Source organism: Triticum dicoccoides, chromosome 7B (assembly GCF_002162155.2).
Source record: "Triticum dicoccoides isolate Atlit2015 ecotype Zavitan chromosome 7B, WEW_v2.0, whole genome shotgun sequence".
NCBI lineage: Eukaryota > Viridiplantae > Streptophyta > Magnoliopsida > Poales > Poaceae > Triticum > Triticum dicoccoides.
Genome location: NC_041393.1, coordinates 19,650,185 through 19,662,651, shown reverse-complemented (window position 1 = coordinate 19,662,651; position 12,467 = coordinate 19,650,185). Strand labels below are relative to the sequence as shown.

The following is a 12,467-nucleotide window of genomic DNA, read 5'->3' as shown; positions in this document are numbered from 1 at the left end:
ATTGCTCAAAGTGGCCAAAATGCCAAGTGTTTGATCCAGTTTATAAGGAAAACCGGATCGAAAACCTTAACAGGTTCACCCCGTTTATAAGGAAAACCGGGCCGAAAAACCACACAGGGGGGAAAGATTACATAGGGTAAGAGCATATGGACGCCCCGAAGAAAGTACTACCTAGCCAGCAAGCCAAGAGACCACCACCATAAAAATCGAGAGGAAGTGGTGTGTCATTGAGGAAACACAATACCAACACTAAACAACTATCCTAACGCACCACACCTGCGTGCATACCAACCCCTTGGCACAACAGAGGATCAGCACCAATCAACGAGTGACCCATCATGAACCTTAACTGGAAACTCCGCCACAGCAAGCCGGCACGATTAGCAAGGTGGGGAGGCATCGTTGCATCGTTGTTGAGCAAAGATAAACCGAGATAGCACGAAGAGCATGAAGCTCACCAAAACGGACGACAGTCATGAGAGGGTCTTGAGCTAGCACAGCAGAGGATGACCAACCTGAAGGAAATATGCCCTAGAGGCAATAATAAAGTTATTATTTATTTCCTCATATCATGATAAATGTTTATTATTCATGCTAGAATTGTATTAACCGGAAACATGATACATGTGTGAATACATAGACAAACATAGTGTCACTAGTATGCCTCTACTTGAACTAGCTCATTGATCAAAGATGGTTATGTTTCCTAACCATAGGCATGTGTTGTCACTTGATTAATGGGATCACATCATTAGGAGAATGATGTGATTGACTTGACCCATTCCGTTAGCTTAGCACTTGATCGTTTAGTATGTTGCTATTGCTTTCTTCATGACATATACAAAGTTCCTACAACTATGAGATTATGCAACTCCCGTTTACCAGAGGAACACTTTGTGTGCTACCAAACGTCACAACATAACTGGGTGATTATAAAGGTACTCTACAGGTGTCTCCAAAGGTACATGTTGAGTTGGCATAATTCGAGATTAGGTTTTGTCACTCCGATTGTCGGAGAGGTATCTCTGGGCCTTCTTGGTAATACTCATCACCTAAGCCTTGCAAGCATTGTAACTAATGAGTTAGTTATGAAATGATATATTACCGAACGAGTAAAGAGACTTGCCGGTAACGAGATTGAACTAGGTATTGGATACCGACGATCGAATCTCGGGCAAGTAACATACCGATGACAAAGGGAACAACGTATGTTGTTATGCGGTTTGACCGATAAAGATCTTCGTAGAATATGTAGGAACCAATATAAACATCCAGGTTCCACTATTGGTTATTGACCGAGAATAGTTCTAGGTCATGTCTACATAGTTCTCGAACCCGTAGGGTCCGCACGCTTAACGTTACGATGACAGTTTTATTATGAGTTTATAAGTTTTGATGTACCGAAGGTTGTTAGGAGTCCCGGGTGTGATCACGGACATAATGAGGAGTCTCGAAATGGTCGAGACATAAAGATTGATATATTGGATGACTATATTCGGACACCGGAAGTGTTCCGGATGTTATCGGAGAAAAACCGGAGTGCCGGAGGGTTACCGGAACCCCCCCGGGAACTAATGGGCCTTATTGGGCCCTAGCGGAGAGAGAGAGGGGCCGGCCAGGGCAAGAGGCGCGCCCCCTCCCCTTGAGTCCGAATAGGACAAGGAAGGGGGGGGGCCCTTGCCTTTCCCCTCTCCCACTCCTTCCTTCCCCCTCCTTCTTGGAATAGGAAAGGGAGGGGGCAAACCTACTTGGAGTAGGTTTCCCCCTCCTAGGGCGCGCCTCCCCTTTGGCCGGCCCCCTCCTCCTCTCCCCCTTTATATACGGGGGAGGGGGGCACCCCATAGACACACAAGTTGATCTACGGATCGTTCCTTAGCCGTGTGCGGTGCCCCCCTCCACCATAATCCACCTCAGTCATATCGTCGCGGAGTTTAGGCGAAGCCCTGCGCCGGTAGAACATCATCATCGTCACCACGCCGTCGTGCTGGCGAAACTCATCCCCGACGCTTCGCTGGATTGGAGCCCGGGGGACGTCATCGAGCTGGACGTGTGCTGAACACGGAGGTGCCGTACGTTCGGTGCTTGGATCGATCGAGTCGTGAAGACGTACGACTACATCAACCGTGTTGTCATAACGCTTCCGCTTGACGGTCTACGAGGGTACATAGACAACACTCTCCCCTCTCGTTGCTATGCCATCACCATGATCTTGCATGTGCGTAGGAATTTTTTTGAAATTACTACGTTCCCTAACAGTGGCATCCGAGCCTAGGTTTTATGCGTTGATGTTATATGCACGAGTAGAACACAAGTGAGTTGTGGGCGATACAAGTCATACTACTTACCAGCATGTCATACTTTGGTTCGGCGGTATTGTTGGATGAAGCGGCCCGGACCGACATTACGCGTACGCTTACGCAAGACTGGTTTTACCGCCGTGCTTTGCACACAGGTGACTAGCTGGTGTCAGTTTCTCCAACTTTAGTTGAACCGAGTGTGGCTACGCCCGGTCCTTGCGAAGGTTAAAACAGCACCAACTTGACAAACTATCGTTGTGGTTTTTGATGCGTAGGTAAGAACGGTTCTTGCTCAGACCGTAGCAGCCACGTAAAACTTGCAACAACAAAGTAGAGGACGTCTAACTTGTTTTTGCAGGGCATGTTGTGATGTGATATGGCCAGGACGTGATGCTATATTTTATTGTATGAGATGATCATGTTTTGTAACCGAAGTTATCGGCAACTGGCAGGAGCCATATGGTTGTCGCTTTATTGTATGAAATGCAAACGCCCTGTAATTGCTTTACTTTATCACTAAGCGGTAGTGATAGTCGTAGAAGCAATAGATGGCGTAAACAAGAACGATGCTATGGAGATCAAGGTGTCGCGCCGGTGACGATGGTGATCACGATGGTGCTTCGGAGATGGAGATCACAAGCACAAGATGATGATGGCCATATCATATCACTTATATTGATTGCATGTGATGTTTATCCTTTATGCATCTTATCTTGCTTTGATTGACGGTAGCATTTTAAGATGATCTCTCATTAAAAATTATCAAGAAGTGTTCTCCCTGAGTATGCACCGTTGCCAAAGTTCGTCGTGCCCACACACCACGTGATGATCGGGTGTGATATGCTCTACGTCCATCTACAACGGGTGCAAGCCAGTTTTGCACACGCAGAATACTCAGGTTAAACTTGACGAGCCTAGCATATGCAGATATGGCCTCGAAACACGGAGACAGAAAGGTCGAGCGTGAATCATATAGTAGATATGATCAACATAGAGATGTTCACCATTGAAAACTACTCCATCTCACGTGATGATCGGTTATGGTTTAGTTGATTTGGATCACGTGATCACTTAGATGACTAGAGAGATGTCTGTCTAAGTGGGAGTTCTTAAATAATATGATTAATTGAACTTAAATTTATCATGAACTTAGTACCTGATAGTATTTTGCTTGTCTATGTTTATTGTAGATAGATGGCTCGTGCTGTTGTTCCGTTGAATTTTAATGTGTTCCTTGAGAAAGCAAAGTTGAAAGATGATGGTAGCAATTACACGGACTGGGTCCGTAACTTGAGGATTATCCTCATTGCTGCAAAGAAGAATTACGTCCTGGAAGCACCGCTGGGTGCCAGGCCTGCTGCAGGAGCAACACCAGATGTTGTGAACATCTGGCAGAGCAAAGCTGATGACTACTCTATAGTTCAGTGTGCCATGCTTTACGGCTTAGAACCGGGTCTTCAACGACGTTTTGAACGTCATGGAGCATATGAGATGTTCCAGGAGTTGAAGTTAATATTTCAAGCAAATGCCCGTATTGAGAGATATGAAGTCTCCAATAAGTTCTACAGCTGCAAGATGGAGGAGAATAGTTCTGTCAGTGAGCATATACTCAAAATGTCTGGGTATAATAATCACTTGATTCAACTGGGAGTTAATCTTCCGGATGATAGCGTCATTGACAGAATTCTCCAATCACTGCCACCAAGCTACAAGAGCTTTGTGATGAACTATAATATGCAAGGGATGAACAAGACAATTCCCGAGCTCTTCGCAATGCTAAAGGCTGCGGAGGTAGAAATCAAGAAGGAGCATCAAGTGTTGATGGTCAACAAGACCACTAGTTTCAAGAAAAAGGGCAAAGGGAAGAAGAAGCGGAACTTTAAGAAGAACAGCAAGCAAGTTGCTGCTCAAGAGAAGAAACCCAAGTCTGGACCTAAGCCTGAAACTGAGTGCTTCTACTGCAAGCAGACTGGTCACTAGAAGCGGAACTGCCCCAAGTATTTGGCGGATAAGAAGGATGGCAAAGTGAACAAAGGTATATGTGATATACATGTTATTGATGTGTACCTAACTAGAGCTCGTAGTAGCACCTGGGTATTTGATACTGGTTCTGTTGCTAATATTTGCAACTCGAAATAGGGACTACAGAATAAGCGAGCACTGGCCAAGGACGAGGTGACGATGCGCGTGGGAAACGGTTCCAAAGTCGATGTGATCGCAGTCGGCACGCTACCTCTACATCTACCTTCGAGATTAGTTTTAGACCCGAATAATTGTTATTTGGTGCCAGTGTTGAGCATGAACATTATATCTGGATCTTGTTTGATGCGAGACGGTTATTCATTTAAATCAGAGAATAATGGTTGTTCTATTTATATGAGTAATATCTTTTATGGTCATGCACCCTTGAAGAGTGGTCTATTTTTATTGAATCTCGATAGTAGTGATACACATATTCATAATGTTGAAGCCAAAAGATGCAGAGTTGATAATGATAGTGCAACTTATTTGTGGCACTGTCGTTTAGGTCATATCGGTGTAAAGCGCATGAAGAAACTCCATACTGATGGACTTTTGGAATCACTTGATTATGAATCACTTGGTACATGCGAACCGTGCCTCATGGGCAAGATGACTAAAACACCATTCTCCGGTACTATGGAGAGAGCAACAGATTTGTTGGAAATTATACATACAGATGTATGTGGTCCGATGAATGTTGAAGCTCGTGGCGGATATTGTTATTTTCACACCTTCACAAATGATCTGAGCAGATATGGGTATATCTACTTAATGAAGCACAAGTCTGAAACATTTGAAAAATTCAAAGAATTTCAGAGTGAAGTGGAAAATCATCGTAACAAGAAAATAAAGTTTCTACGATCTGATCATGGAGGAGAATATTTGAGTTACGAGTTTGGTTTACATTTGAAACAATGCGGAATAGTTTCGCAACTCACGCCACCTGGAACACCACAAAGAAATGGTGTGTCCGAACGTCGTAATCGTACTTTACTAGATATGGTGCGATCTATGATGTCTCTTACTGATTTACCGCTATCGTTTTGGGGTTATGCTTTAGAGACGGCTGCATTCACATTAAATAGGGCACCATCTAAATCCGTTGAGACGACGCCTTATGAACTGTGGTTTGGCAAGAAACCAAAGTTGTCGTTTCTTAAAGTTTGGGGCTGCGATGCTTATGTGAAGAAACTTCAACCAGATAAGCTCGAACCCAAATCGGAGAAATGTGTCTTCATAGGATACCCAAAAGAGACTGTTGGGTACACCTTCTATCACAGATCCGAAGGCAAGACATTCGTTGCTAAGAATGGATCCTTTCTAGAGAAGGAGTTTCTCTCGAAAGAAGTGAGTGGGAGGAAAGTAGAACTTGATGAGGTAACGGTACCTGCTCCTTTATTGGAAAGTAGTTCATCACAGAAATCAGTTCCTGTGACAAGTACACCAATTAGTGAGGAAGCTAATGATATTGATCATGAAACTTCAGATCAAGTGTCTATTAAACCTCATAGGTCTACCAGAGTAAGATCCGCACCAGAGCGGTACGGTAATCCTATTCTGGAAGTCATGTTACTTGACCATGATGAACCTACGAACTATGAGGAAGCGATGATGAGCCCAGATTCCGCAAAATGGCTAGAGGCCATGAAATCTGAGATGGGATCCATGTATGAGAACAAAGTATGGACTTTGGTTGACTTGCCCGATGATCGGCAAGCCATTGAGAATAAATGGATCTTTAAGAAGAAGACTGACGCTGACGGTAATGTAACTGTCTATAAAGCTCGACTTGTTGCAAAAGGTTTTCGACAAGTTCAAGGGGTTGACTACGATGAGACTTTCTCACCCGTAGCGATGCTTAAGTCTGTCCGAATCATGTTAGCGATTGCCGCATTTTATGATTATGAAATTTGGCAAATGGATGTAAAAATTGCATTCCTGAATGGATTTCTGGAAGGAGAGTTGTATATGATGCAACCGGAGGGTTTTGTCGATCCTAAGGGAGCTAACAAAGTGTGCAAGCTCCAGCGATCAATCTATGGTCTGGTGCAAGCCTCTCGGAGTTGGAATAAACGCTTTGATAGTGTGATCAACGCATATGGTTTTATACAGACTTTTGGAGAAGCCTGTATTTACAAGAAAGTGAGTGGGAGCTCTGTAGCATTTCTAATATTATATGTGGATGACATATTATTGATTGGAAATGATATAGAATTTCTGGATAGCATAAAAGGATACTTGAATAAAAGTTTTTCAATGAAAGACCTCGGTGAAGCTGCTTACATATTGGGCATTAAGATCTATAGAGATAGATCAAGACGCTTGATTGGACTTTCACAAAACACGTACCTTGATAAAGTATTGAAAAGGTTCAATATGGAACAGGGGAAGAAAGGGTTCTTGCCTGTATTACAAGGTATAAAGTTGAGTCAGACTCAATGCCCGACCACTGCAGAAGATAGAGAAAATGAAAGGAGTTCCCTATGCTTCAGCCATAGGCTCTATCATGTATGCAATACTGTGTACCAGACCTGATGCGTGCCTTGCTATTAGTTTGGCAGGGAGGTACCAAAGTAATCTAGGAGTGGGTCACTGGACAGCGGTCAAGAACATCCTGAAATACCTGAAAAGGACTAAGGATATGTTTCTCGTATATGGAGGTGACAAAGAGCTAGTCGTAAATGGTTACGTCGATGCAAGCTTTGACACTGATCCGGACGATTCTAAATCGCAAACCGGATACATATTTTTATTAAACGGTGGAGCTGTAAGTTGGTGTAGTTCTAAACAAAGCGTCGTGGCGGGATCTACATGTGAAGCGGAGTACATAGCTGCTTTGGAAGCAGCAAATGAAGGAGTCTGGATGAAGGAGTTCATTTCCGATCTAGGTGTTGTACCTAGTGCATAAGGACCAATGAAGATCTTCTGTGACAATACTGGTGCAATTGCCTTGGCAAAGGAATCCAGATTTCACAAGAGGACCAAGCACATCAAGAGACGCTTCAATTCCATTCGGGACCAAGTCCAAGTGGGAGACATAGAGATTTGCAAGATACATACGGATCTGAATGTTGCAGACCCGTTGACTAAGCCTCTCTCACGAGCAAAACATGATCAGCACCAAGACTCCATGGGTGTTAGAATCATTACTATGTAATCTAGATTATAGACTCTAGTGCAAGTGGGAGACTGAAGGAAATATGCCCTAGAGGCAATAATAAAGTTATTATTTATTTCCTCATATCATGATAAATGTTTATTATTCATGCTAGAATTGTATTAACCGGAAACATGATACATGTGTGAATACATAGACAACCATAGTGTCACTAGTATGCCTCTACTTGAACTAGCTCATTGATCAAAGATGGTTATGTTTCCTAACCATAGGCATGTGTTGTCACTTGATTAATGGGATCACATCATTAGGAGAATGATGTGATTGACTTGAACCATTCCGTTAGCTTAGCACTTGATCGTTTAGTATGTTGCTATTGCTTTCTTCATGACATATACAAAGTTCCTACAACTATGAGATTATGCAACTCCCATTTACTGGAGGAACACTTTGTGTGCTACCAAACGTCACAACGTAACTGGGTGATTATAAATGTACTCTACAGGTGTCTCCAAAGGTACATGTTGAGTTGGCATAATTCGAGATTAGGTTTTGTCACTCGATTGTCGGAGAGGTATCTATGGGCCTTCTCGGTAATACTCATCACCTAAGCCTTGCAAGCATTGTAACTAATGAGTTAGTTATGAAATGATATATTACGGAACGAGTAAAGAGACTTGCCGGTAACGAGACTGAACTAGGTATTGGATACCGACGATCGAATCTCGGGCAAGTAACATACCGATGACAAAGGGAACAACGTATGTTGTTATGAGTTTGACCGATAAAGATCTTCGTAGAATATGTAGGAACCAATATGAACATCCAGGTTCCACTATTGGTTATTGACCGAGAATAGTTCTAGGTCATGTCTACATAGTTCTCAAACCCGTAGGGTCCGCACGCTTAACGTTACGATGATAGTTTTATTATGAGTTTATAAGCTTTGATGTACCGAAGGTTGTTCGGAGTCCCGGATGTGATCACGGACATAACGAGGAGTCTCAAAATGGTCGAGACATAAAGATTGATATATTGGATGACTATATTCAGACACCGGAAGTGTTCCGGATGTTATCGGAGAAAAACCGGAGTGCCGGAGGGTTACCGGAACCCCCCGGGAACTAATGGGCCTTATTGGGCCCTAGCGGAGAAAGAGAGGGGCCGACCAGGGCAAGAGGCGTGCCCCCTCCCCTTGAGTCCGAATAGGACAAGGAAGGGGGGGGGGGGCGGCGCCCCCCTTGCCTTTCCCCTCTCCCACTCCTTCCTTCCCCCTCCTTCTGGGAATAGGAAAGGGAGGGGGCAAACCTACTTGGAGTAGGTTTCCCCCTCCTAGGGCGCGCCTCCCCCTTGGCCGGCCCCCTCCTCCTCTCCCCCTTTATATACGGGGGAGGGGGGCACCCCATAGACACACAAGTTGATCTACGGATCGTTCCTTAGCCGTGTGCGGTGCCCCCCTCCACCATAATCCACCTCGGTCATATCGTCGCGGAGTTTAGGCGAAGCCCTGCGCCGATAGAACATCATCATCGTCACCACGCCGTCGTGCTGACGGAACTCATCCCCGACGCTTCGCAGGATTGGAGTCCGGGGGACGTCATCAAGCTGGACGTGTGTTGAACACGGAGGTGCCGTACGTTCGGTGCTTGGATCGGTCGAGTCGTGAAGACGTATGACTACATCAACCGCGTTGTCGTAACGCTTCCGCTTGACGGTCTACGAGGGTACGTAGACAACACTCTCCCTTCTCGTTGCTATGCCATCACCATGATCTTGCATGTGCGTAGGAATTTTTTTTGAAATTACTACGTTCCCTAACACAACCCCCAAGGGCAGCGGAGGATGAATGGCGGCAAGGAGCTCCCTAGTGACGCCTTCAGGAAGGTGGACGACATCCGAGGATGACGCCATCACATAGCTTTCGCCTGGAGCATAACCGGTTAAATTCCCAGAGGGCAGAGCCGAGAGCTGCGAATCCGGACCGAGAGACAAGAGTGGCACATGAGCCACGCCCCCAAGAGGGTAAGCGACGCTGGAGTAGGGCCGTCGTGGTCAGCTGACAAGGTCAGCGGGGATTTCTCCCGTAGCACATCCGTCAATGGTGGGCCGCCATCCAAGTGGAGTCGAAGGGCGACAGAGGACAGGACCGAGACGGACATATGAGGCGAATGGTGAACCGGGGAAGGACGAGTGGAGCAGGCCGCCGGTGGGGAGGGTGGAGACGAGGTAGTGCGTCGTCGGAGGTGGACAGAGGGCGGGGGCACCAGAGTGGAGGTTCTTCCCGGCAGGGACTGGCGGTGGCGGGGACGGGGACGGGGAGGGCGAGCGGGGTGGAGGCGCATGACTGGTTGTCGATGTAGAGGGGAGGGGACGCCGGCGCCGGATCTGCGGCCGCCCGGCTTCGGTCGCACAGGAGGACGGGGTCGAGGAGGATCCGTGGGGAGCAAGGCGAGGTGGAGCGTGGTGCATCGTCCGCCGGAGAGGATGGGGGTGGCGAGGGGAGCAATGGAAGCTGCGAGCCGAGGGAGAGCCTTATCCGCGCTCGGAACCGCCGGATCCGTCGCCGGCCAGCCGAGAACGGACGACCAGGAGGCCGAAATGCAGCCGCGGGCGCAGCCGGCACCAGGGGCCAGGCCGCCCGCCCACCTGGCGCCAGCAGAGGAGGGTCGACGCGGACGACGACAACGAGCTGAGTGGAGCAGCAGCCACTGACAGAGGGCCAGCACGCGCCAGCCGTCGGGCACAGACGGCCCGGGCGGGAAGATGGGGGAGGCGGATTTGGATCTTGGGAGGAGGCAGATGTCGCGGGCAGAGAGCAGAGCATGGCCTTGCCGCCGCCGTCCGCCGCGGTACCGGCCCGACGGCCTCCACCGGCGCCGGCGATGCAGGGGGCCGTCTCGATCTGGCGGTTGTGGATGCGGAGGGGAGCACCGGACGGTGAGGCAGGGCGGCAGGGGTGGGGTTGGATTGAAGTGGGAGATGTCGCCGCCCGGTTTCCGGAGCCGGCCTTCGCCGCCGCCGGCGCCGGTCACCGGCGGCGGAGGCAGAGTGGTGGTGGATGTGGACCTGGCGGCTAGGGTTGGGGTCGGCCCCGGTGTCGCCCCGCGGAGCGACCGCAAGGACCAAATTCAAACCCTGAAATAACGTCACAAGCCACCAATGTGGAAGGTAAACAGTAGAAGCATCCTGACTGAAGCCAGTCCCCAGCATCCAGAGTCCCAGCCCAAGATAAACCAAACCCAAGCAGCCGGTGAACACGACAGCAGACAAGTGCAGCGGTGAGCCGAGCGTGACGAGCTGCCGCGCAGACGCTCTGCTCTGCGGAATTTTGACAAGCAGCTGGAGTACGAGGCGCGAGCACGAGCAGTGCGGCCATGCCGGTCGCCGCCAGGTGGCTCGTGCAGGTGGAGGAGTCGAACATTTGGTTCAAAGCGCATGAGACGGCGTCTTGGCCGGAGCATATCGGGCTCCCGCACAAGGTCGTCACCCAGGAAGAACCTGAGATGTAGTTGCAGAGTATTGGAGTCAGATGGCGTTCCAAGATTTCAGTGATGCGGCATGAGGAGGCTGATTAGTTGAGGAGAGGACTTACTTGTGAGGGAACCCATCTGTTGATTCGAGACGGATCAGCAGCTCCGGTTGCAGGCCTGCGCCAATCATGAAGATGAAACAGGTTAGGACAGAAGAACAGATGTTCTGTTTCATGGAGGAACAGACAAACAAAGAACAGACTACGAGCAGCATCGCTCGCTGGAGTCTAAATCCGATGAAATTATTCTAGGGGAAATCCCAGTGCTCGCTGGGAACAAAAGGAGTCGGAAATCCAAAGGGGAAGATCGACAGCGATCGTCGGTCGGCATTCGGCAGGGAAAGCAACAAATCCACCGGGTCATGTTTTCAAAGAGCTAAGCAAGCAATGGTGGAAAGTGTTGACCTCTCCAGCAGTAGCGCGCGCGCCCCCCTCGACCTCCTCGGCGGCGCGAGCTTGACGAAGGAACAAGTTGCTCTTAACGTCAATGTGTGCTGTTTCGCTACTGGGACGCCCGAAACAGTACAAGTTGGACGTGCTCTGTCGCGCGGACATGCGTGGGCAGTCCTACTGATACTCTTTGTCATACCCTTTTTTTAAAGAACCCGGATCTAGTGTAAGGGTATTTCCAATGGTAACCCGCAAAAATCCTCTCGCATCCAGCCGTGAACAGGGGACCAGTCCGTGGACACGAATAAACGTATGCTCATATATTTTTACAACAACTTAAATCAATCGGACGGAATTAAAAAATGGACGAATTTTGATATAAACACAACGGATTTCATTGAAAGTAGGATAATTTATACATAAAACCGAATGATTTGTCCGGTGAACTAAAAACCTGAAACTAAAACCCTAAGTTATCCTATACTTCACAGTGAACTCGTAGGTCACTTTTCTGTCAAAAATAAAACTCGTAAGTCACTTCCCCGACCCGGTGTCGGAGTCGTCGTCGTTAGGCTTGGGACGGCGGAAGGTGAAGACGTCGTGGCAGGGCTTCCCAACGGCCGCATAACACTCGCGGATCATCCTCTCCGCCTCTTCCTGTCGTGCGCAGTGCGCCACGGCCACCGAGGACGTGGGCCGGGGGAGAGGGGCGGCGGTCGTTGGAGGCGGCGTCGTTGGCGGTGGCGGCTATCTCGGCGAGGGACAATTCCTCGCCGTACCTGGCCATTTCCCCGTCGAGGAGGCGGAGACGGCGCTTGGCCATCTCTGACTTCGTCACGGAGCGTTCCAGGGCCAAGGTGTACGCCAGCTCTAAGTACGCCGCGATGTGTGGCGCCGGGACGTCCGAGTCCACGAACTTGGATCGATGCACGACGTTGCGGTTGTCCCGCCGGTGCTGCTCCCGGCCGGCGTACTCCTGCGTCGTCATGGCACTTGGGAACGACGTCGAGGAGCCGTCACTGTGAAGGTAGTGCAAAATGCGGCCACACGCTTAGACAGGAGCGGCGCTGCCCTTTCACGACATGCTGGGGCGGCGACGAGCGGCGCTTCT

At 48.6% G+C, this 12,467-nt stretch overlaps 1 pseudogene; it reads right to left on the bottom strand.

Annotated features, from left to right (window-relative positions):
- Positions 1–11,045, bottom strand: part of LOC119338520 — a 41,736-nt pseudogene extending 30,691 nt beyond the window's left edge.
- Positions 11,046–12,467: the final 1,422 nt, after the last annotated feature.